The sequence below is a fragment of the Pholcus phalangioides genome, unplaced genomic scaffold, assembly GCF_987345545.1.
Source record: "Pholcus phalangioides strain wild (caught in Gottingen) unplaced genomic scaffold, Ppha-v1.0 ptg000014l_1, whole genome shotgun sequence".
Lineage (NCBI taxonomy): Eukaryota > Metazoa > Arthropoda > Arachnida > Araneae > Pholcidae > Pholcus > Pholcus phalangioides.
Genome location: NW_028301607.1, coordinates 12,452,063 through 12,476,251, shown reverse-complemented (window position 1 = coordinate 12,476,251; position 24,189 = coordinate 12,452,063). Strand labels below are relative to the sequence as shown.

At 39.9% G+C, this 24,189-nt stretch overlaps 1 protein-coding gene across 1 annotated transcript in view; it reads right to left on the bottom strand.

The window, feature by feature from the left end:
* Window positions 1-16,779, bottom strand: part of LOC149078170 (uncharacterized) — a 161,264-nt gene extending 144,485 nt beyond the window's left edge. Inside the window, exon 1 of the mRNA XM_089241761.1 lies at window positions 16,580-16,779. The gene's annotated coding sequence lies outside the window, so the exon portion shown is untranslated. The remainder of the gene's footprint in view (window positions 1-16,579) is intronic.
* Between the last annotated feature and the right edge of the window lie 7,410 nt (window positions 16,780-24,189).

Here is a 24,189-nt window from a genome sequence, read left to right as displayed (position 1 = left end):
AGGCTTGGGCCCTGCTGCAGTATGTAGGGGAGGGGCATGATCAGGGTTTATTGACTCTTGGGGTCCTTGAAGAGGTTCCATTTGGTGCGTGCGCTTGGACGAGTAAAGTAATCAATTAACTTATGGTTTTTACATCATTATGCGCTGAATATTATTCTGAATATTAAAGGAGGTCCGTGGCATTCTTATTGGCACTAGGGAAGTCCTTCACCTTTTCTCTCATTGGTGCAAACGGTACGTGGAGCACAAAAGGTTAGGAATCTCCGGATTAGAGAGAGAGAATCGCCCCATATCAGATTCCGGTTGATGCCGTGGTCTCCACACGGAAGAGACTGACGGGACAGCTAGGTAATTTCAATCATTTTTTACACCATGAATTGAATAGAAATGGTCTCTTCATCAGAAATCCAGACCGGAGGGGAGGACGTACCTGGATGCAGGGGCTTCATCGGTCCAAGAATAAAATTCATGCAACAAGTCTTTTGAAATCCCGACAAGGACACATTTCACCGAGGCCTTGAAATTGGTTAAGACCTTTTCTAAGCCAAAGAGCAGCTGATGGAATCTCAAGAGCGGTGAGACCCGGTGGGGGGGGGGGGCACACCGTTAAAAAATATATCCTAAGTCCTTCTGGTCTGGGCATTAAATTTAATGGCATTTCAGAAGCAAAAATAGAATGTTCTGAACTTTATAATGGCTTGTTGTTAATTCAGTTTCAAGATAGAGAGGACGACATTTTTTTTTATTTAACATTTTATAAAGAGTCATTGCGGGGGCCCCTTTGTGGCCTCCAGTTGGGCTCTTTGTGTGATATCCTGTGTGGATGAATCATATCTTTGTAAAATAGACTTATCTATTTTTTTTGGCAAGTTCGTACGACACGGATGGGCAAACATGGTGACTCTCCTCCAAATTTTCTTGGAGGCTTAATAGGAGAATGGAATTCATGCCACTGAGGCTGGAGAAGTACTTAAACCAGAAGGGTATTTATTGTTGGCCTATGAGCTGAGTGAGGCCTGCGGTGAGGATTCGATTCAGTTGGGTTTACGTGTTACCCTGATATCGAGATCATCGAGGATAGGCTTCTGTTGATGCCCGTGGCTTGGGTGATCCAGAATTGATTCGTAATTAATCTAATTAATATGACACACTCTTTGAAAGCTGTAAACGCTGTTGCCGTGGTCTTTCCGGGTAATGGCCAGCAAAATGACGTGCAGACTGGAGGGATTTATCAGAGCCGGAACTAGATCATTAAGAGATAATAAAGAGAAGTAATTTCAGAACTGATGAAAGATAGAATTCCCAATTAAATATTTATTGATGAAAATTCGGGATTAATGAGAGAAATGATTTCGGAATTTTTGAGCGCGAAATAATTTCAGAATTTTGGTGAGCGAGATGATTTTGGCATTGGTGAGGGAAATAATTTCAGATTTGGTGAGGGAAATAATCTCAGAATTGGTGAGGGAAATAATTTCAGAATTAGTGAGGGAAATAATTTCAGAATTGGTGAGGGAAATAATTTCAGAATTGGTGAGGGAAATATTTTCAGAATTGGTGAGCAAAATGATTTCAGAATTGGTGAGGGAAATATTTTCAGAATTGGTGAGGGAAATAATTTCAGAATTGGTGAGGGAAATATTTTCAGACTTGGTGAGGGAAATAATTTCAGAATTGGTGAGGGAAATATTTTCAGAATTGGTGAGCAAAATGATTTCGGAATCGGTGAGGGAAATAATTTCAGATTTGGTGAGGGAAATAATCTCAGAATTGGTGAGGGAAATAATTTCAGAATTGGTGAGGGAAATATTTTCGGACTTGATGAGGGAAATAATTTCGGAATCGGTGAGGGAAATAATTTCAGAATTGGTGAGGGAAATAATTTCAGAATTGGTGAGGGAAATATTTTCAGACTTGGTGAGGGAAATAATTTCAGAATTGGTGAGGGAAATATTTTCAGAATTGGTGAGCAAAATGATTTCGGAATCGGTGAGGGAAATAATTTCGGAATAGGCGAGGGAAATAATTTCAGAATTGGTGAGCGAAATAATTTCAGAATTAGTGAGGGAGATAATTTCAGAATTGGTGAGGGAAATAATTTCAGAATTAGTGAGGGAAATATTTTCAGACTTGGTGAGAGAAATAATTTTAGAATTGGTGAGGAATATAATTTCAGAATCGGTGAGGGAAATAATTTCAGAATTGGTGAGGGAAATATTTTCAGACTTGGTGAGGGAAATAATTTCAGAATTGGTGAGGGAAATATTTTCAGAATTGGTGAGCAAAATGATTTCGGAATCGGTGAGGGAAATAATTTCGGAATAGGCGAGGGAAATAATTTCAGAATTGGTGAGCGAAATAATTTCAGAATTAGTGAGGGAGATAATTTCAGAATTGGTGAGGGAAATAATTTCAGAATTAGTGAGGGAAATAATTTCAGACTTGGTGAGGGAAATAATTTTAGAATTGGTGAGGGAAATAATTTCAGAATTGGTGAGGGAAATAATTTCAGATTGGTGAGTGAAATGATTGCGGAATCGGTGAGGGAAATAATTTCAGAATTGGTGAGGGAAATATTTTCAGACTTGGTGAGAGAAATAATTTTAGAATTGGTGAGGAATATAATTTTAGAATTGGTGAGGAATATAATTTCAGAATTGGTGAGGGAAATAATTTCAGATTGGTGAGCGAAATGATTTCGGAATCGGTGAGGGAAATAATTTCAGAATTGGTGAGGGAAATATTTTCAGACTTGGTGAGGGAAATAATTTCGGAATCGGTGAGGGAAATAATTTCAGAATTGGTGAGGGAAATATTTTCAGACTTGGTGAGGGAAATAATTTCGGAATCGGCGAGGGAAATAATTTCAGAATTGGTGAGAGAAATAATTTTAGAATAAAATAAATGAAAGTTCACATTTAATCAAAGAAATAACTTTGGGGGCTCGCCGATATCCAATCAAAATTGATTACGGCAAGGGTGCTCAACCTTCAGAAGAGTGCAAGCATGAGCGTAGACACGGGGTGCATGGTGAGCAATGCCCCTCCAGCGTCAAAGGTAGAGCCGCCTGATCTAATGTATATGCGAATATATGAACTGAAATCATCCTGCATCATGCCCCCCCCCCCCAGACTTTCAAGTTCATCTACGCCTGTGAGTGCTGGTCACTTCATTAGTTTGAAAACGTGTCTCGGGTCATTTGAGTGATATGTAACAGCACCGCAGGTCATTTAAGTGATCTGTAAATGAGCCGCGAATCACCTAAGGATTTGGAAACGTGCCACGGGTGTCTTAAGTGCACTATAACAGTGCCGCGGGTCATTTAAGTGATTTGTAAATATGCCCAAATACTTAAGAGCTCCAAATGTGAAAGTTAAACGTTCTAAATCAGGCATTTTCAACCCGTTGCTCGCGGTTTAGTGCAAATGCTAAAGTGCCCAGAGTGCTCGATGCTTGTGTCCGATTTCATGCTCGCGAGCACTTGATCAACGTTAAAATTAAACGCCTTTATATTCATTGATTGAAATCAACTTGATTTTATGCATTCGTATATTAAACTTGCAAGTAAAGGTGCTCTTCTTTTGATAATGTGTAGACGCAGTGCTCGCAACTGGAAAAAGGTGGGAAAGACCTCTGCTCCACATGCAAGCCGCTTGCGTGATCTGGATTGTGTCGTGGGTTACTCAAGTGATCTGCAAATGTGCCGTGGGCCACTTGAGTGACCCGGAGCTGTGCCGCGTAGTTCATTTTTACAAAATTAGTTTTGAGGACGCCCCCCCCCCCTCCCATCAGATGACTCGGAGGGCCACTCTTGGCTCGCAGACCGTATGGATCACAGTCTCGATGCACAATCTGTATTTCCGTGGTCCTTGATGAGCGTTTATTGCCAATATATTTATGCATAACAAAAATTATTCTCTCAGATCAGCAATATATTGCAAGACCGTGGGAAAGCAGCCATCGTTTTGTTTCCTTCAGGGCATTAAGAGCGACATTGTTAACTTAAACGTCGGTAAACAATACATTTCCTCTTCCAGAGAAAATAGAGACCCATCCCTAAAAAGAAAAGCCTCGTCATCAGCATAACCAGATGGAAAATGTAATAATCCTTAATGGCTCCAGTCATAAATTTCTTTTGGGGATCACCGAATCGGAGGCTGTGGGGAGGACACACACATATCCTCGGGGGGTAGTCGTTGATTGGTGAGTGATGAAAACGGCGTTAAATGGACACAATGGCATTTCAAGGGTGGAATACTGGAGATGACTCACTCACTGGATAATAGGAAGCAGCAACAGCAACAGCCCGTAGGTTCTCAGTAGGTGGTTGTTCTTTAATGGCCGGTCGTAAAGGAAGATAACCATTCCGGGCGTTTCCGGAAAATGCTGTAATAATGTTGTTTTTTGTTTTTTTTTGGTTTCAGGATCCATTTCCCGTGAGAAAATTGAACAAAGCGGGAAAATGGCTTCCCAATTTTCGTTTCCAATCAGATATTTCCATATACGGCAGTGGTTCTCTAATCTCTACCGCCCGCCCTTCACTCGCGGGCCCCTTGCCCCTAATGGTGCGTGTTTCAAAGCGCCTATATATACGAGAGTTCCTCTGCTAATACTCATGCTCAACCAGTGATGGTAACTCGTAGGAAATTTCCTATAACCGTGAGGAAAAAGGTGGTTTACGGAAAATTCACCGCCAACAATTCACCGCCGGAAAATTCACCGACAACAATTCACCGCCATGCAATTCACCGCTAGGAAAATTCACCGACCAACAATTCACCGCCATGCTATTCACCGCTAGGAAAATTCACCGACCAACAATTCACCGCCATGCAATTCACCGCTAGGAAAATTCACCGACCAACAATTCACCGCCATGCAATTCACCACTAGGAAAATTCATCGACCAACAATTCCCCGCCATGCAATTCACCGCTAGGAAAATTCACCGACCAACAATTCACCGATATGCAATTCACCGACGACAGTTCGATGCGAGTCAGTTAGCGAGGGAATGAGCGATTGAGTTACTGAGTGAGTGAGTGACCCAGTGAGTGACTGAGTGACCGAGTGAGTGACTGAATGGCCGAGTGAGTAAGTGATTCAGTGAGCGAGTGGGTTACTGATTCAATGAGCGAGTGGGTTACTGATTCCATGAGCGAGTAAGTCAGTCCGTGAGTGAGTGAGCGAGCTGCTAAGTGAGTGAGCGATCTAGTGAGTGAGTGATCTATTGAGTGAGTAAGTGCCATATCCTAAAGATATGGCGGAAAGTTTAAATAATGACTTTATGAGAAGAAATTCAGATGATACGGATTCGGGTTGCTGGATTTTATTCGTTGGTAAAATGAATATTTCCCCCCCCCCCTCACAGGGGGATGCCCGATTGGCTTCAGAGTCAGGGGTCTCGTTTCATTTTGGGGGCACTGGATGAATCTCATTCTTTTCTGTCGTTTAACATTGTAGAATTTTCAACAGCGGAAGCCCGAGATAAATCCAGTGTCTGGGTGCCCCACTAAATATCTGCGTATTGGGACCCCGTTACTAGATGTGGGCCCTGGATTTATTCGTTTTAAAATTGATAAAAATTGAAAATTTTCGTGGACACTCACAGGGGGTATGTCCGACAAGCCTTCAGGTCGGGGCCCCATGGAAAAGTTGACAGGTTTCATTTCGGGTGTCCCTGGATGAATCTCATTGATTTTTGTTGTTTAACATTGTAAAATTTGCAAGACATCGGTAGCCCGAGATAAATACAGTCAGGGCCCCCACTACAATTCAACGAATTGGAGTTTGGGGACCCCCATGGGGAAGTTTTCTGGGGTTACTTGATGAATCACATTTGTTTTTTGTTGCTTTATTATTATAAAATTCGCTTCTTCTGTAAGCTGGTGCTTTCACGTGTCCCTTTCCATAGCACGCTGATGAAGTGAAACGAAATAAACAAGATATGTTATGAAGAGAAAAGGGGGGGGGGATTGGCCGCCAAAGGTGGTAGGGGAGCAGAGCCCCCTAGTACTGTATATAAAATACCATGTCCTGACTGATTCATCATCGCCGAGCCAAAACCGCTGAAGCTGTAAATATCAAATTTTGTGAATAGTTTTTTTCACGACGTAAAGACTCACTACTCACTAAGAAATGGTTTTTCCATATTCGACAACCTAAGGGCGTCATAAGAGGGGAGGGGGCGGTCAACGTTGAAATCATGCCGAGCCGAAAAAGCTGAAGCTATAAATATGACATTAGATCAATATTGTAATATAGACTCATTGAGAAGGGATTTTTCCAAATTCAACCCCCTAAGTGGGGTTTCAAAAGTTATATGGAGCAATCAGCACTGAGCCGAAGTCGCTTAAGCCATAAATATGAAATTTAGTTAGTATTATATTTTATAATGTACATACACACTAAGACAGGATTTCTGAAAGTTCATCACCCATGGGGGTTATGAGGTGAGAGTAATTTTGAGATTGCAACGGATAACAACTGGTAATAAAATATAATGTTTACTAAATTTTATATTTATGGCTTCAGGGATTTCGGCTCAGTGATGATTACTCCATATAACCTTTGAACCCCCCCCCCCTTTATTAGGGGGGTTGAATTTTGACATTTGACTTACAGTCTTAGACTTAAAACGAACATTCGATTATGTTGATTTAAATATTCTAACAAATAAAAACACTTCTCAGCAGGCAAATGAGGTAATGTACTATATTGGTTTAAAACATATTACTACAATAGGAAACAAGCTGCCATAATAAATGGTAAAATCAGCACATTTGAAATATAATGAAAAGAGTCCCACAAGGATCGGCCCTTGGGTCATAATTATTTCTAGTTTATATTAATGATTTATGTAAAATTAAGTAGAACGGTAAAATAATTTCATTCGCAGATGACACAAGTCTATATGTTGAAGACGGGGGTGGATTTAGAGCTCGCTATGGGTAGGGGTGATTTTACAAATCTTTAAAAATCTAGTCTAAGCATCGGTGACCACATGTCCTGCATTTCGTCTCGTATTTTCCGTGACAGTTCGGTTTTTCTGTTTTTTCTTCTCCATCCAGACTTTTTGAAGAATGTCACGGTTTTACTCGTTTATAGTCGAAGTTTTCTTGAATTTTTTGTTTAATTTTTTGTTGCAATATTACCATATAGAAGTTCCGAAAATTTGATAAAATATCGCATTTCGTTTGAGGGGAAATCTAAGGAGAGCACCTACATCCAGCAGTGGATTGAAATTGGTTGTTGATGATGCCACACCTATTAAAACCAGTATTTTAAATACAGTTAAACTCGGTTATAACGACATCGAAGATTTCGCGGGATTTCGGCGTTATAACCGAGTCTGGCTGTATTGCTTTCACTTTTAGAATATTGTTCTAGAGCTCTTTTAGTTATTTTCTAACATTTACCGGTGATTATGTATGATCCCCACCTCATATTAGTTCACTACGACGCAGTTCGTTTTGTAGAGGCCATATAATTATGTCCTACTACTGATGCTGGAAAACAAATTAATGAAATAAAGTGAATATAAAGATAAGTTTAATTTTCTCAATCAGCAAAACGGGTAAAAGAAAGCCATAGCCTCATATTGTTTAAAATTATATGCGTGAGTTCAAAAATCGTATGAAATTATCTCGTTTTAAACATCCAATTCTTGGACATAAAACCTCTTGGGTGACAAATAACATTTTCGAAAACTGAAACCCACGGAACCACAGCTTCAAAAAACGATATAAAAAATGATATTCTTTTTGGGCAATGTTAGAGGAGTATTTTGGAAGGATAATTTTCACACAGTTTTCATTACATACATATTTAATTGGTAATTTTCAATCAAAACCTACAATATTTAATTAGTAATATCTGACAAAATTTTCATTCAAAACATACAGTATTTATTTAACAATATTCGACATGATTTCCTTCCTTACATATTTATAATTAAAGGGTTCCAATCTACTAATCTAGAAAAGCAGATAACACGCAAATGTAAGAAAAAACGGGAGAAAAATATTCATTTCTCACAAATATTGATATCATAATTAAAATGATACATTATAGCTATACCTCTCAAACAGTCTTTAATGTCACATCCTTGATGATACTTATCAACTAAATTCTTTAATCTCTGCGCAGAGTCCCGGTATTTCTTTCTCCTAATGTGATGGTTTTGTCCACTTACAATTTGCTCCATCCGAAGTTCATTCAAACTCTGTTCTCTTTTTATGGCACCGATGAACTTCCATATATCTGGGTGGTGAGCAGATAATTGCTGTTGGAACGCTCGATGCCATCCTTCTATAGAATTGTTGGTAAATCGTTACGCGTTCCTTGAAAGCAGTTCCGAATGTCGATGTCAAAGCGCGACGACCACCAGGACGAAGAGGACGCCCGATCAAATCAATCGCTGTCTTCAAATCAACACTTCATCATAAATACGTTTTCGGAACAATCGGATTTTTTAATCATTTGTGACACTACTACGTTAAAAACTAACTAACTAACCAATTCACTCACTCCCTCACTCACTTACTGACCATTCACTCACTCCCTCACTTACCAATTCACTCACTCCCTCACTCACTTACTGACCATTCACTCACTCCCTCACTCACTTACTGACCATTCACTCACTCCCTCACTTACCAATTCACTCACTCCCTCACTCACTTACTGACCATTCACTCACTCCCTCACTTACCAATTCACTCACTCCCTCACTTACCAATTCACTCACTCCCTCACTTACCAATTCACTCACTCCCTCACTTACCAATTCACTCACTCCCTCACTTACCAATTCACTCACTCCCTCACTCACTAACCAATTTACTCGCTGGCTCAATCACTGACTCGATCAACCACTTACTCACTCGGTCACTCAGTCACTACTGGGTCACTCACTCACCCGCTCAATCACTTACTCACTCGGTCACTCAGTCACTACTGGATTGCTCACTCACCCGCTCAATCACTTACTCACTCGTCACTCAGTCACTCACTGGGTCACTCACTCACTCGGTCACTCAATCACTTACTTACTTGGTCACTCACTCACTCACTGGGTCACTTACTCACTCGGTCACTCAATCACTTACTTACTCGGTCACTCAGTCACTCACTCACTGGGTCACTCACTCACTGACTTACTCGGTCACTCAGTCACTCACTGGGTCACTCAATCACTTACTTACTCGGTCACTCAGTCACTCACTCGGTCACTCAATCACTCGGTCACTCAATCACTTACTTACTCGGTCACTCAGTCACTCACTGGGTCACTCACTCACTCGGTCACTCAAACACTGACTCGGTCACTGGATCAATCACTCGGTCACTCAATCACTTACTCTCTCGGTCGCTCAATCACTGACTCACTCGGTCACTCAGTCACTCACTCAGTAACTCAATCGCTCACTCCCTCGCATTGAACTGTTGTCGGTGAATTGCTAGTCGGTGAATTTTCCTAGTGGTGAATTGCATGGCGGTGAATTTTCCTAGTGGTGAATTGCATGGCGGTGAATTTTCCTAGTGGTGAATTGCATGGCGGTGAATTTTCCTAGTGGTGAATTGCATGGCGGTGAATTGTCGGTCGGTGAATTTTCCTAGCGGTGAATTGCATGGCGGTGAATTGTTGGTCGGTGAATTTTCCTAGCGGTGAATAGCATGGCGGTGAATTGTTGGTCGGTGAATTTTCCTAGCGGTGAATTGTTGGTCGGTGAATTTTCCGGCGGTGAATTGTTGTCGGTGAATTGCTGGCGGTGAATTTTCCGGACACGGAAAAAGGTAGCCAAAATTAGCCCACATGAGAAATTTCTTGGTCACGTTTTAGAATCAATCAAGTGGCCCGCAGTTTTTCAAAGGTTGAGCACCTTTCGTTAATACATTCTGCCTGCTTACGCTCATATTCTTGTGGGTCAGCCGCCCCCCCCCCTCCCCCGGAATCTAACGATTATTGACTGAAGAACACCTTGCTCTAATGTCATATACCCAGACATAGACGTACGCAGAATTTTCTCGGGGGGGGGGGGGGGTTCAAGTTTTCCTGCAAAATAACACTATAATCTCGGCTTGAGGAGGGGGTTAGAACCCCCCCCCCTCCCTTCGTGTACGCCAATGTACGCAGAACCCAGCGCTCGATTTGAATGGTCCTGGGCAAACCAGGCATTATAGAAGGCACCCCTCCCTCCCCCCATACCAGGGTTACGATATTTGGTTAGTTAGCAAAAGTAAATTGTTTAAATTTGGGGGCCCAAGGCAAAAACATTATCCTCTTGCTCCACGTGGAAATCGGGCATACCCATGGGTCCCTTGCCTTAATTGTATACCCCCTGTCAGACGAGACACGGCTGTGTCCCTTTCGGGATATAAGCCCTTTACCCGTGTAGGTTGGATTGTATATCCCTGGTTCCCTTATCTTAGCATTTGCTTATCCACATGTACCTTTGCCCTAATGTGAGCGTCGTGGTTCTTAAGGGCGTCGTCAACCTTAAGCATGGCCTCCACAAGGTTGGAATTGACATGGCTCCAGCCTGAGCAGGGGGGGGGGGGGCAAGGAACGATTCTCATTAATTTTCGTTTAGTTTTTTGACGCTATAAAGGAGTCCCGTGAAATATCTGACCTGCCTCCCCCCCAAAGATCTGAGCCTGAAGACCCTGCTGCAGGATGTAGGGGACCATTTATATCTGTAAAAATTCCTAAATTTCCTTCAACATCAAGGGACGAAAAAAATCGCCGTAAGGAGGACAAAGAATGACATTTCACGAAAAAAAAAATGCAGTATGTGAAGAGAGCATGTTTTTCTCTCTCTTTGTTGAAACGGTTCATCAAAGATAACGTTAAGGACATGCCAAGTGCCCCCTAGTTACTTGCTAGGCATGAAATGAAATTGGGGTGGGGGTGGATGTGCTGTCGCAAAGTGCTTCTTAAAAGATGTGTTTCTATCACATACTCGCCCATTGTGATGCTCGACCTCTCTTATCTACCCACAGACCTTATATTCACACGTGTTTCTATATATCTATTATACTACTGTATATACTCTTGCATTACAATACGCATGCTGCATATTTATTCCCCCCTCCTGTAAAAACTTCGAGAAATGCTTAGAAAAATATGTAAAAAGAATAAAACAAATAAATAAAATAAATATAGTCGAGAAATACATTCGTCTACTGAAAATGGTGAATACAGTGTGTGTCTGTTGTCGGGGGTCTGTCCAAACCTTTTTTTAGGCGTCCTGCTTTTGTGAAAATTGTCCTTATTTTTGTGAAAAGGGTCATTAATTTTGTGAAAAATGACAAATTTTGTGGAAAGCGAAATAATCTAGTTGATCTATCAGAAAATAAATGAAATGTCAAATTTATGGTTTCATTATATCATTTTTTATTTTGTCAAGGGTCCATTTTTCAGATCAGGAATTCTGTGGAGGATCCGGAAAATGGATCCAATTTCTGGCTTGACAGACTCCGGGTTGTATAAGGCAGTGTTTCTCAACCTGGAACCATATCGCACGAGGATTCGGAGGAGGGGGTGATGGGGACGATCACCCCTCCCAAGAGCCAAAAAATGAGCGGGGGGGATTCTTTGCCGTAGAATGTGGGACGAGTTACCTAATGGTGTCTTCCTTCATTACATTCGCAGCTGATGGTGTCTGCCACAGCTTCATCCACAACTGATGATGTCTGCCTCGGTTTCATCCACAGCTGATGATGTCAGTCATGGTCTCCACATGGATGGGGCTGACAGGGCTCCAGCCCCGGTGCCCGGGATGATTCTCATTATTTTTTGCTTTTTAACGCTATAAATTAGCTATGGAGGGGCCCGTGAAAAGTTTGGTCTAGGGTCTGGCAAAGGTCCCAGCCTGGGGTCCTGTTTCAGGATGCGGGAGCCATGATGTCAGCCTCGACTCGATTCGAAGCTCCGTTCGGAGATTCCTTTTATTCTAAAACTATCTTTCTAATTAATTCTTAAAATTATATAAATTTTTTTTATTCCCCTTCCACCCAATTCACTTACTTCAATCGCCTCCAATAGGGGGCCCTAAAAAAATCGTCGAGCTTCGAACTCGTAACACACCTATGCTATGTCTGAAAATTAGTTTTTTAGTGAATTTAAAATGAACGCATACGTTTGTTCTAAAAATGCGACAATGAAAACGAGGCCATTTTTCATCGATGGTTGTTGTATTGGATAAGATAACCTCTTGTGAACTTTATCCGGAAGTTTCAAGTGCTGTTTAAATGATAACAGGCTGCCTTTTTTTTTTGTTCCCCCTCATGTGAGAGACGCCTGGCACATTTACAGGTGTTAATTCCTCTTTTCAACGGACTTCCTGGACTTATGCCCTCCCCAATTTTTCAAACATCTGACTGTGACAAATTTCTTTGAATCCACTCACTGCTCTGGTGTCACACTTTCATAATCGAAACCATTTCCTTTCTAGGATACTCCCATGAAAAGCGACCGCAAATTAACACTATGATGATGGTTCCCAAGATAACACTTCAATGTCTGGGCGCAGCCGCTGCGGGAGTACTGCATAGAGATTTAAACAAATGGATTTTTTGTTATCGGAATTTTAATCGATTTTTAACTTGTCTATTTTGGTCATTTTTGTTATGTCAACACTCGATTGCTAATTAGGCCGGTGCCTTCAGTTTCTCAACTTATAGGGGAGCGTAGGCCAGAGAACACTCAGATTCTTGAGGATATCACTGGTAGGGAAGACCCACGCGCACCCGTGGGTCTGCGTGCGTGCGTGCGTGTGTGATCCCTGGGTAAAAATCTCTGCTCCGGGAACACTCCGGGTAATTCTTGTGAAAATCGCTTGTCTGAGAGGACCCCAAATGATTCTTGCGAGAAAATCGTAATTTCAAAAGACTCCATATGATTTTACACTCAAGTATTCGTCATCTAATGGCTTTAAATGGCCCATAGTTTACCCGTAAATGATCCACAGTAATCCATAAGGAAATTGATTCGGTCTTTCATTAAGTAATTCGATACGAGCTCGAACCACTTTAGATTAGTACAGAGAAGGTCACGGTCTAAATCTCCACAAATAAAAAAAGAATCATGTCTCTGCCCATAAAAAGTTAGTTTGAAAGAGCGCAGGGTCTTTTGTACCCTCTTGGGGGCCCCCTTCATTTCCACCGAAAGAAAAGAAAAATAACATAGGCCTTTATTACCAGTGAGCCAAAGAAAATCAAAATGCGAGCAAAAACAGTCTCGACATCTTGAGATTAAGACTTTGGTCTCTAATGAAGACTAGTTTAAGGAGTCTCAAAAAAAAATAAGTCGTGGCAGTAAAGGGTCAAAAAAAGGTCAATTTTTAGTTCCTCTTGTCTTTAAGACCCCCCCCCCCTCCTTTCAATCTTTTTCTTTCTCATTAAATTCTCTCAAAGATAAATTGTAAGAATATTTGAGGGAATATGGGGTGAAATGTGTCTTCCAAAAAAGTCCATGGCGATAAAAACTGCTGAAAGCTTGCCATAAACACTATCTTGCGCACCGTGAATGGATGGGTGTCTTCTAAAAGACTAAATCTGGGGTCCTTAAAGTTTTCACCTTCACGGAACCCTTGCTCGATCTCGAGGCAGAGGCGTACCCGTGGTTGTCATTGGCCTGTTACACGTAACCCCCAACAAATTTTAAATATTTCTCTATAAATATACAAGGTGCTCCGTAAAATTTACGTAAGTTCTACGGTTCGAGAATCATGCCTCCTAACGGGTAAAAAGTTGCCATAAACAATCGCATCTAAATTTTGAGAGCTCTGCGAAAGGCTTGAAAATTTCGGAAGCTTAAGGAGAAGCACGCCAAAATTTTTTTAGAATCTTGGGGGGCCATTCAAGTATTACGTCAGCATCGGGGGGGGGGGGGATTTCGGATTTGATGACAAGGGGGGGGGGCTGAAAACCTGCTTACGTAATACTTGAATGGCCCCCTTAAGTGATTTCCTCAAAAAAGGAATTTAGAAGCTTGAGGGATTTCCAAAAAATATTTTCAGACGAATTTTTCCAAAAAGAATGTTAGATGGTTGAGCGATTTGAAAAAATTAGAAGCTTCAGGGATTCGAGAAAAAAAATTAGTAGAATAAGGGATTTAACCAGGAGAAATTTAAGAAGTTTGTGGGATTAACCCAAAAAAACATTCAAAAGCTTACGAAATTTTCCCCAAAAAAATTTTAAGAGCTTACGAAATTTCCCAGAAACAATTTCAAAAGCTTAAAAAATTTCCCCAAAATAAAAAGTTTTAGAAGCTTAAAGAAATTTATTCGAAGTATTTCTTAGAACTTTTTGAATTTTTTTAGAAGCTTAAATGATTTCCACAAAAAAAATTTTTAGAAACACTTTAGGGATTTTCCCCAAAAAATTTTGGAAGCTTAACGGATTTTCCTAACAGGTTTTTCAAAAGTTTGGGGAATTTTCCGAAAAATTTTTTTTAGAATCTTAGGAAAAACTCCCGAAAACTTTTAGAAGCTCAGGAAACACACATGCAAATTTCTGTATCTCTAAGGAAGGAAAGTGAAGTTTTTATAAACTGAAAAAAAAGTCGCTAATCACAGCGGTTATAGACTTTTTCTGACTCGCCGGGCCCAGTAGGCAATTTTTTTAAAACTTGTTTATAAAATTTTCGATTTATTTTATGGTCCTAGTGCGGCTGCACAGCTGCTGGGAAGTGCGGAGCACAGTTTGGGAACCCTCCGAATTGAATTATAAAATTTGGCTAATGAGACCTAATTAAGTAAACTAATTTGTCTTGTTAATAAAATAATTCAAATATACGAAAAAAGATTATTGGAACTCAACGTTCAATTATTAAATATGCAAATCAGCCAAATTATTCACATTTTTAATTTTTTGTATCAAATGAGCACAAAAAATTGGGGGGGGGGACTAATTAATTCTGAGCAAAGAGAATGAATGATCAACACCATGAAAATTTACATATTTATATACCATAAAGCACTGCCTCTCCCCGATGGTGCTCTAGAACCCCCCCCCCCCAGTAAAATCAGCTGTATATTAAAAAATAAGCAAATAAATTACATATTTAGTTCAAAATTGATATAGAAGACTAAAAATCTTAGCGTGGGGCGTTTTCTGGGATGTGGGACCCCTTATAAAGCGTACAAATGTACGTACCATAAACTATTATTTAAAAAAAAAGAGTGTCGAAATTTTCGTAAAAAGAAAAAAACTCGTAAATCCACATTCACGATTTTTAAATATGCAAATTAGCTGAAACAACTCAATTTCAATTGAATAATTCAACATTATGCAAACTCAATAAGAAACGCAAAAGAACAGAGGAAAATTTCAAAACTAGTACGTACGTTCAGGTTTTTTAAATATGCAAATTACCTAAAAGCATTTAAAGTTTGAAATTTTCGAAGAAAAATTTCCAATAAATTCATGAAAATGGCATCAAATCCATTTCAATTTCGATCGAAGCATTCATCACTATGCAAACTCACACATTATTGTACAGTACTATAAAACCATGGCCACCCCATTAGGGCCCCAGGTACCCTGGGATATAAAAGGTACCTTTTAAAAAAAAATTAAAAATTTGGTTTAAAATCGATATAGAGGGCAATGTGTGAGCCCTTTAATAAGGCGAATAAATTTACATACCACAAATAAAAAAATAGAGAAAAGATGAAAAAAAAAGCAATTAAAAACGCATAAGTGAATTTTTAGAATTTTTAAGTATGCAAATTACGAAGGAAATATTAAAAATTTTAAATTTCTGAAGAAAAATTTCGAATCTAACTCAATTTCAGTTGAACAAGTCAACACTATGCAGATTCACTTGCATACCACAAACAGAGTTATGGCCAGTCCAGTGGGCTCTAGACCCTTCAGAAAATCAACGGTATCTTTTTTTTTCCCAAAAATTACACCGTAAATTAGGTTTAAACAAATTTTTAGAGGGATGAAAATCCTCCTGCCGTGGAGCGCTTTTGATGCGGGGGCCCAAAATAAGGCATTAAAATTTATATATAAAATTAGTGTCAAAAATAACATCCCACCGTTACTAAAAAAAAATTAAATTTTGCCAAACATGACTGAAAAATTTGGTTTAGACAAATTTTCAGTGGGATAAAAATCCTGCCGTGGGGAATTTTCGATGTGAGGGCTCGAAATATAGTGTAAAAAATTTACATATAAAATTAGCATCAAAAATAATATCTGAATGTCACTGAGAAAATGAAATTTTGATAAAATGACAAATTTGATCCAGACAAATTTTTAGAGGGATAAAAATCCTGCCCTGAAGTGTTTTTGATGTGGGGGCCCAAAATAAGATGTGAAAATTTACATAGAAAATTAGTGTCAAAAATAACATCTCAATGTCACTGAAAAAAAATGAAAATTTGACAAATGACTGATAAATTTGATTTAGGGGGCAAATTTTTAGAGGCATGAGAATCCTGCCTTGGAGTGTTTTTTATGTGGAGCCTAAAATAAGGCGTGAAAATTTACACATCATAAATTAGTATCAAAAATAAATATCTGAATGTCACTGAAAAAATGAAATTTTGACAAAATGACTGACCTTAAATCCTGCAGAATAGAAAATACCAGGTATCTTCTCACAAAGGTGTAGTTTCGGCACTTCCCAATTAAGCAAGAGATTGGTGTGTTGACGAGTGAGTGCTCTCGACAAGATCTGTGGTACAAACTGGACTGTCTTCTATCTCGAGAGACGTCCTCAACAGACATCAATCTGCACCATATGTTTTCTGGAACAACACTCACCCACAATATCTTTCATTCTCAAGGAAGTCTTCTTTTGCCCTCAAGGAAGATGGGGAGGAAGGGGGCCACAGGGATATTTTGAGTGAGGGAGTGGGGGGGGGGGGCTAAAACAGACAGTTGTCTTCTTGGATCAACTAAATAGGAGGCGTGTTGACGGGTCTGTGATCCCCAGAGATTGGCTGTATGTAATAAAACGACAAGATCTGGTTGGGGGGACCTAACAAAGAGGGATTTGTTCCTGCTGTTTGTGCAGGCCCAGGCATGTGTGTACATTGCACAATTTTTGACAGCCGTTTACCCCCCCCCCCCGCCCCCACCTATTATTTGTACTGTGGGTCTTCTATGGAAGTGGGTATTTTTGTTTTGAAATTCAATGGGTTTATTAAGTTTCATTTACGGATTCCTATTAAGAATAATGTACAAAGTGAGGAAAAATATGAATTTTAAAATTATTTTTAAGTTCAATATACAGTCCAGGATCCCAACAAGTCCATTTTAAAAGCACCGCGTATTCCCGGTCAGGTAAATGTTCTGGGGACCTTCGACCTGACTACAAAATATTGACACCAACCAATTTACATACTTTTGCAAATCCCGGTACTAGATTTCATTATGATGGAGGCCCCGGGTCGTCCCTGTCAGGGCCGTAACTAGGATTTTTGCCACCACCGAAACTTTAAAATTCGATACTTTTATAACGGTGTTCTTTGTTCCCAACTAAAACTGCCATCCGGGTCACAGTTGCCCCTCTGCCCCCCCCCCAGTTCCGGCACTGTGTGGGTAGGTCAAGTTTAATATACTGTCCAGCCCCCCCCCCCGCATCGTGGACTCGAGGGCATAGTGATGTTCTGGGGATGGGGGTTGGGCCGTCTTAAGAGTATCATGGGCCTCCGGGCCAAGTGGTTTTTCGGAGGCCCTACCAGGTAAATCCTAGAAAATTTCAACCGGATCCCATTTTTGTGAGAACCCTCTTCTCTTGAGGACCCCGGGCCGTACCCGGGTGGGCCCATGCGTTAAGACGGCACTGGATGGGAGGGGGGGCTGCAATGTGGACGAATACGTCGGCCAACGGATCTACATATTAGACCAGTGTTTCTCAAAGTGTGCGTCGCTAACCTTCATCAGATAGGTAGTTTTTAGAGCATCTCGGCTAGCTAGAGATATTGATTTGTGTGTCTATTTAATCATTAAAATAGTTCTTTTGTTAGTGAAAATGCAGTGAAAATAAATAAAAGAAATAATTCCTGAAAATTCAGAATTTCAGAATTGATGAAAATTCAGACTAAACAGAACAAATGAAAATGAAAACAGTCGAATCCCGTTTTAACGAACACCATTATAGCGAAAATCTCATTTTCGACGAACGCTTTTCTAATCCTCTAGATCAGCGGTTCTCAACCGGTGCTCCGCGGAGCCCTTGGGGCTCCTTGTGCACTCTCCATGGGCTCCGCGGCCACTCGAGGAAAATAAAAAAACCAGTAAAATTTAAAAAAATAATTATAAATATTTTTAAATAGTAAAAACAAATGAGTAACTTTGATGAATAATTAAAAAATTGGCCTATACGGGGCTCCGCCATAGAATCTTTCTACTTAAAAGAGCTCCGCGAGTCAAAAAAGGTTGAGAACCGCTGCTCTAAATCAATGCTTCTCAACCGCCGAGCCGCGGCCCGGTACCGGATCCCGAGTGATTAGCCGTTTTATTTTTCCTCATTCATTTTCCGTTGGACGTGTGTTTGACCGAGCCCTTGACTCACAAAAATGAATGAAACCGGGCCTTGGGCTTGAAAAGGTTAAGAACCACTGCTCTAGATAAGTTTACATAGGAACAATGCAAATACATGGAATTCCTTTATAACGAAATTTCGTTATAACGAAGTGATTTCTCCGGTCTCTTAGAGTTCGTCATAACGGGATTCGACTGTACTTCTAGACACATTTGCGTACGCGAAGAATATTTCAACCTTGGAGAAAGCTTTTCCAACCTTTCTCCAAGGTTGAAATATACTATCTGCTTCCATAGCTTAGATGGTAGAGCACTCGTCCGGCAAGCGAGAGACCGGGGTTCGAGTCCCCGTGGGAGGGCAGTGATGGATTTTCTTCCTTGTAATCTTCATCTCCACAAATAACCAGTCTTTTGATGAATCTTGTAGAAATTAGTATATTAATTATTACTATAATTTCATATCTTATTAAAATACAGGAGAAAAACGGAATAAATAGAAAGGAAATACTTCCTCAATTGATGAAATTCAGAATTCTATAACTGATGACAATTCGAAATTTTTGAGTTTATGAAAATTCAGAATTTATCCATCCAACAACGCAGGGCCCGATGAGACCGCACTTATTGCACACCCCTAAGGGCGGCGCTGCAGGATTCTGAAAATAATTTTATTTTTTTCCGCCACATTTCACTTGAAAGCATTATTTCTTCACAGTTGTCTTTGGCCCCCTTCACCACGTGTCGCCCAGGTTGAAAACATCTGGCCTACATATACTATTTTAAACGAGCTGTTATTTAACATAGGGATTGATCAAGTTCTCAGTGATGTCACGTGAAAGATTTCCATATTTGGCAACAGGAATTTATGAATGAACTGACGTCACAGGTTACGTCACCAATGGCAATTTTTATGAATGAACTGCGAAATTTATGAATGAATGACATCAAAAGTGAACTTCCATTTACGGAAGTGATCTTCATTTGGCATTTCTTGCTTTCATCCGTATAGTATTACGTTTACTATTTAGTAGTACTACGAGAGAGGTCACTCATTCATGAAAATCTTCATGGGCTCATTTATTAATACACCCGCTTATGGAAAATGATGTTTTCCCGCGATTTTTGTTACCTAGGTGACAGAATAAGAAATTGATCAACTATAAACACCTTTAATGCAAAAATATATTACAACTATGGATTCGTCGGGTTTTCTTACATTAGTTTATTTCATTAACAAAAATGAATATTATTTATCTCTAACACTTTGAATTCAAACAATGACATCGCAACAATGGTTCATTGTAACAATACTTTTACTCGCCTAGAAGTCTAAAATCATCCAAAAAATCGTGTAAATTCACCTAATTGGAATTTTAATATGCGGTTTTCACCAAAGTGTCTGTCCAAAATTGTTGTTTATTTATTTGTCCACAGAGGCGGATTCATGGTTTTGCGGCCTATGAGATACACAAACTTCACCGCCCTTCTCGCTGTCCCTCCGCGGTCCTACCTTGCATAATAAATCAACTGATGATGTAAAACCGTCTTTATGAGTTCACGGTTAGGTCCCCCAAAAATGTTTGGGGCCCAGTTTCTATAAAAAAAAATGTATTCTGCTCGTCTTCCACTATGAAGGTCACCATCAAGGTACACGGGTTTGAATAAGGGCAAGACAACCCAGTGCCGTCTTAACGCATGAGCCCACCCGGCCACGGTCCGGGGGGGGCTCAGAAAAATGAGTAGTTGAATTTTTCGAAAATTTGCCAGGTAGGGCCCATGATGCTCTTAAGACGGCTCTGAGACCACCATCAGAAACAAATTCTTTGCCTATGGAGCCTGGGGCGACCGGCGATAGATGGAGCCTTCATTTCCCACCCAACTCCTCCGATTGGAAATTGCCGTATGGCGATATATGAACGGAGTTGGTGTGCGGTAAAGTAGTAGTTAAATACACTGAATCGAATTGCCAAAAATAAAATTGAATGGAATATCGATGAAAGAAATGAATATTTATCGAAAAAAGATTTATATATAATGAATTTTTATTTATTTGGGACTTTTCTGACTATAAGGGCGCAAGGCCCGAACCTAGTTTTCTTGTGACTACTCTAAATATATGGCCTAAATTATACACAAGTCCACAAGAGTGGATTTGGGGCCCGGGATGATTCTCATCATTTTTTGTTTTTTCCTCACGCTATAAATTCACTGAAGAAGGGCCCTTAAAAAGTCTAGCCAGGGAGCCCCGCCAAAGATCACAGCATACGGGCCCTGCTGCAGGATGTGGATGCCGTGGTCTAAGTGTGACAATGGAAAATACGTTCCAGGAACAGCAAGTGGAATGAACTTTTAGAGGTCAGGATTTCACATGTGTCCCTACAAAATGAATTGGCAGTGTAAAAAACAAAAATAAAATTATCTTTCCCCCCCCCCAAGGCTCCAGTGATGCTAGACCCCCCCCCCCCCCCCGTTCGTGGAAAGCCATGGGCTCAAGTCCAATTAGCTCTCGGGTGCTACTCTCCGGATAGGACTTTCGGCCAGGCCTATCCTACTGTAGGTTGAGGCGGGGCGTTCGTGATTTTTCCCTTCTTACCTGAGGGTAAGAAGGGGAAAAATCACGAAGGTCCTGGTTGAGGTATACATGAACTTTTTCTATGCTTTTCAATTACAGCTGTTAATGACAGCAACTTGTGTCACACGATTGGTCATATTATTGTTCGGTCATTAGATTAGATTAGTCACAGATCCAAGATAAACATTCCTTATCAAAAGAAGCGATGACACAGCCCTACCTGATCTCGTAGTCCGTCATTGGATGACTCATATAACACGCTTGCCATCTGGGCTCTTCTGCCATCATATGGTTCAACGGAAGCTTTACATAATCTAACATCAACCAAGCATATTTAATTACTCTATGCAGGACCATAATAATGAATTCGGGAGCCCGAGGGCCTGATTATTTCTTGAGGGGAGGGGGCCTTCGAGCCCTAATTAACGGACTCAAAAGAGGGGAGTTGGCATACGGAATGTACAAAAATGCTGAAAATTTACCAGGACAAAAATATTCGCATACCGAAAAGAAAAATGATAATTCATAATTGAGGAACAAAATAATTTCAGACATAACCAAAATTCAGCTTTAGAGAAGGAATAATTCTAGGATAAAGGGGGAAAAATTATTGCAGAATTATAATGACAATTCAGAATTCATAAAACAAACAATAATTGCAGAATTAAATAATAAAAAATATTAAAATATATAAAAGAGAAGAAATTAAATCCAGAATTTACGAAAATTCGAAATTTGAGAAAAAAATAATTCCATAATTGATTGTGAAATCCACAATTAGTAAAAAAAATAATTTCGAAATTATTAAACATTTAGAATTAATGAGAAAAATAATTTTTGAATATATTATTGTAAATTCAGAATAAGTCAGGAAAAATATTTTTAGAATAAATGCGAGGAAAAATATTTTCTCACACACAAAATAAGTCACGAAAAAAAAATTTTTTTTTGAGGATAATTGTGTAATAAATATTATTAATAATATTAAATAATATTAAATATTTTAGAAAAAGTGGGAAAAAATGTTTTGAGAATAAGTGAAACAGAGTAATTTAAGCACAATAATGAAAGAATACTATCAGCACTAATAAACGTCTTCAATAATTTGCAGGCCTCTGTTTGAGTCGAGGCCCTCGCTCCTGCGGCCCCTTTGACTCGGACGCGTAATTACAATCCATACTTTGTTAGTAACACAGGAAGCATTAGCACGCCAATGATTGGTTACTGCGAGCAAAAAAAAGCTAGCAAGACGTCACGAAAGGCGGAGTTTTGGGGCGAAACTGAATTTCAAAGTTCACTGACGAAAAATGAAAGCATTTTTTATTGAATCAGTAAATGATAGCTGGGCCCAGCTTTGCCAGTCGTTATTATTGTCTCCTCGATGCACGTGAACCGCTTTTGATTAAATCAGAAACAAAAATGGAAACATTTTTTAGTAAGTCAGTAAATGACAGCAAAGATGGAAAAACAATTTGGAGGGCTTTGAAACCGAATCGACCACACAACCTTCGGTAAGTGAATCTTGTACTATAATCACTACTCCAACGGTGGATGTCGGATTCCAGCACAATATTGTTAAACGTCGCCAGCAAAAATTTCACCATGAATTACGTAATGGTTCATCACTCATTTCGGTCAATCTCACGATGCACTCAATTTCTACAATGTACCTAGAAATGTAGGGATTGTTTATAATCGACCCTGACACGACCGTGTGGTGTCTAAATGTCGGGGAATTAAGGAAAAATAATAATAAAATAATAATATAACTGGCCATATCGTAGCTTCATTTCAGTCATTTTATTAGTGTAGATCATTTTATTGTAGTAATTTTATTAGTTTCCCAGACTTTTTGTCCCCCACTTCAGAATTCCTCATCGCCCCCAACTCAAGTGAGCCCAAAGGATCCTATGTTATATCCGTAGCTTCTATCGCCTCCTGGACCATTCCATCGCTCACCGTGGGGGAGGGGGCGATATTGCCCACTTTGGGAAACACTGAGGTAGATGTAGGCAGGGGATGGAAGGTTGAATATACTCTACCTCCAACTTTTGCATAACCGAGATGGAACAGCGAAGTGCATTAATTATACAAATATTGTATATAAAAGGCTTCTTGGAGATCGACCTCTCGATATCCTTCGTGTGTCTCGAATTTCGTACGATGAGGGAAAACATTCGTGGTAAATGTGGCATTTTGTGATGAAACCTTTCACCCTTCTCAGGATGAGAAAGAAAAAAAAATAACTGTGACATGATTTATGAGGGAGCCATCCATGGGCATCTTCTTCCTTTGGAGGAACTCGTACACTGAGCGCTCACTGAATTGCAACCACCTCTCGTGAAACTAAATATCTTAAGATTTAAATGGGGGAAAAATACTTTTAGAACAATTAAGGAAGTAATTTCAGAACTAATGATAGAAATAATATCACACAGCATTAATAAACGTCTTCAACAACACTGGTTAACAAACAATCTTTAACTTTTTCCTTCTAACATGAGTGAAATAAGTTTTTTAGACAAATTTTGGGTTGCTGAATTCAAATATGACGTAAAAAAATCGCCAATACGTTCTTTGAGTATAATAGAGGTCAAACTTTTTCTAGTCACGAGACACGAGCACTGCGACTACCCCACCATCAAAAGAAGAGCACCCTTACGGCGAGTTTGACATACGAATGCATGATATCAGTATGATTTCAGTTTTTGAATGCAATTCGCACAAGGTGCTGTCAATTCCAATTGACAGCACTTGCCTTGCTCGCGAGCACGAAATCGGACAAGAGCATCGAGCACTCTGGGTACTTCAGGGAGCACCGTGATGCTCGCAAGCAACGGGTTGAAGATGCCTGGTGTACATGATGGTCAGTTTTTGAAATGCATGTCTACTATGAAAAAGTTACAAATCTTGAAAAATGGAGATAATTGGCATATTCTTAATAACAAATTATAATACATTCATTACGATAGTTAATCATATCCGGGGCCACAACTAGATGCTTGGTCACCCGGAGCAAGCGCGTATTTTGACGCCTCCTTGTAATGTTGAAGGAGAGGTTTCAGAATGGAATTTGCGACCCCTCGGGTCTAGCACCCGGGGCACGAGTT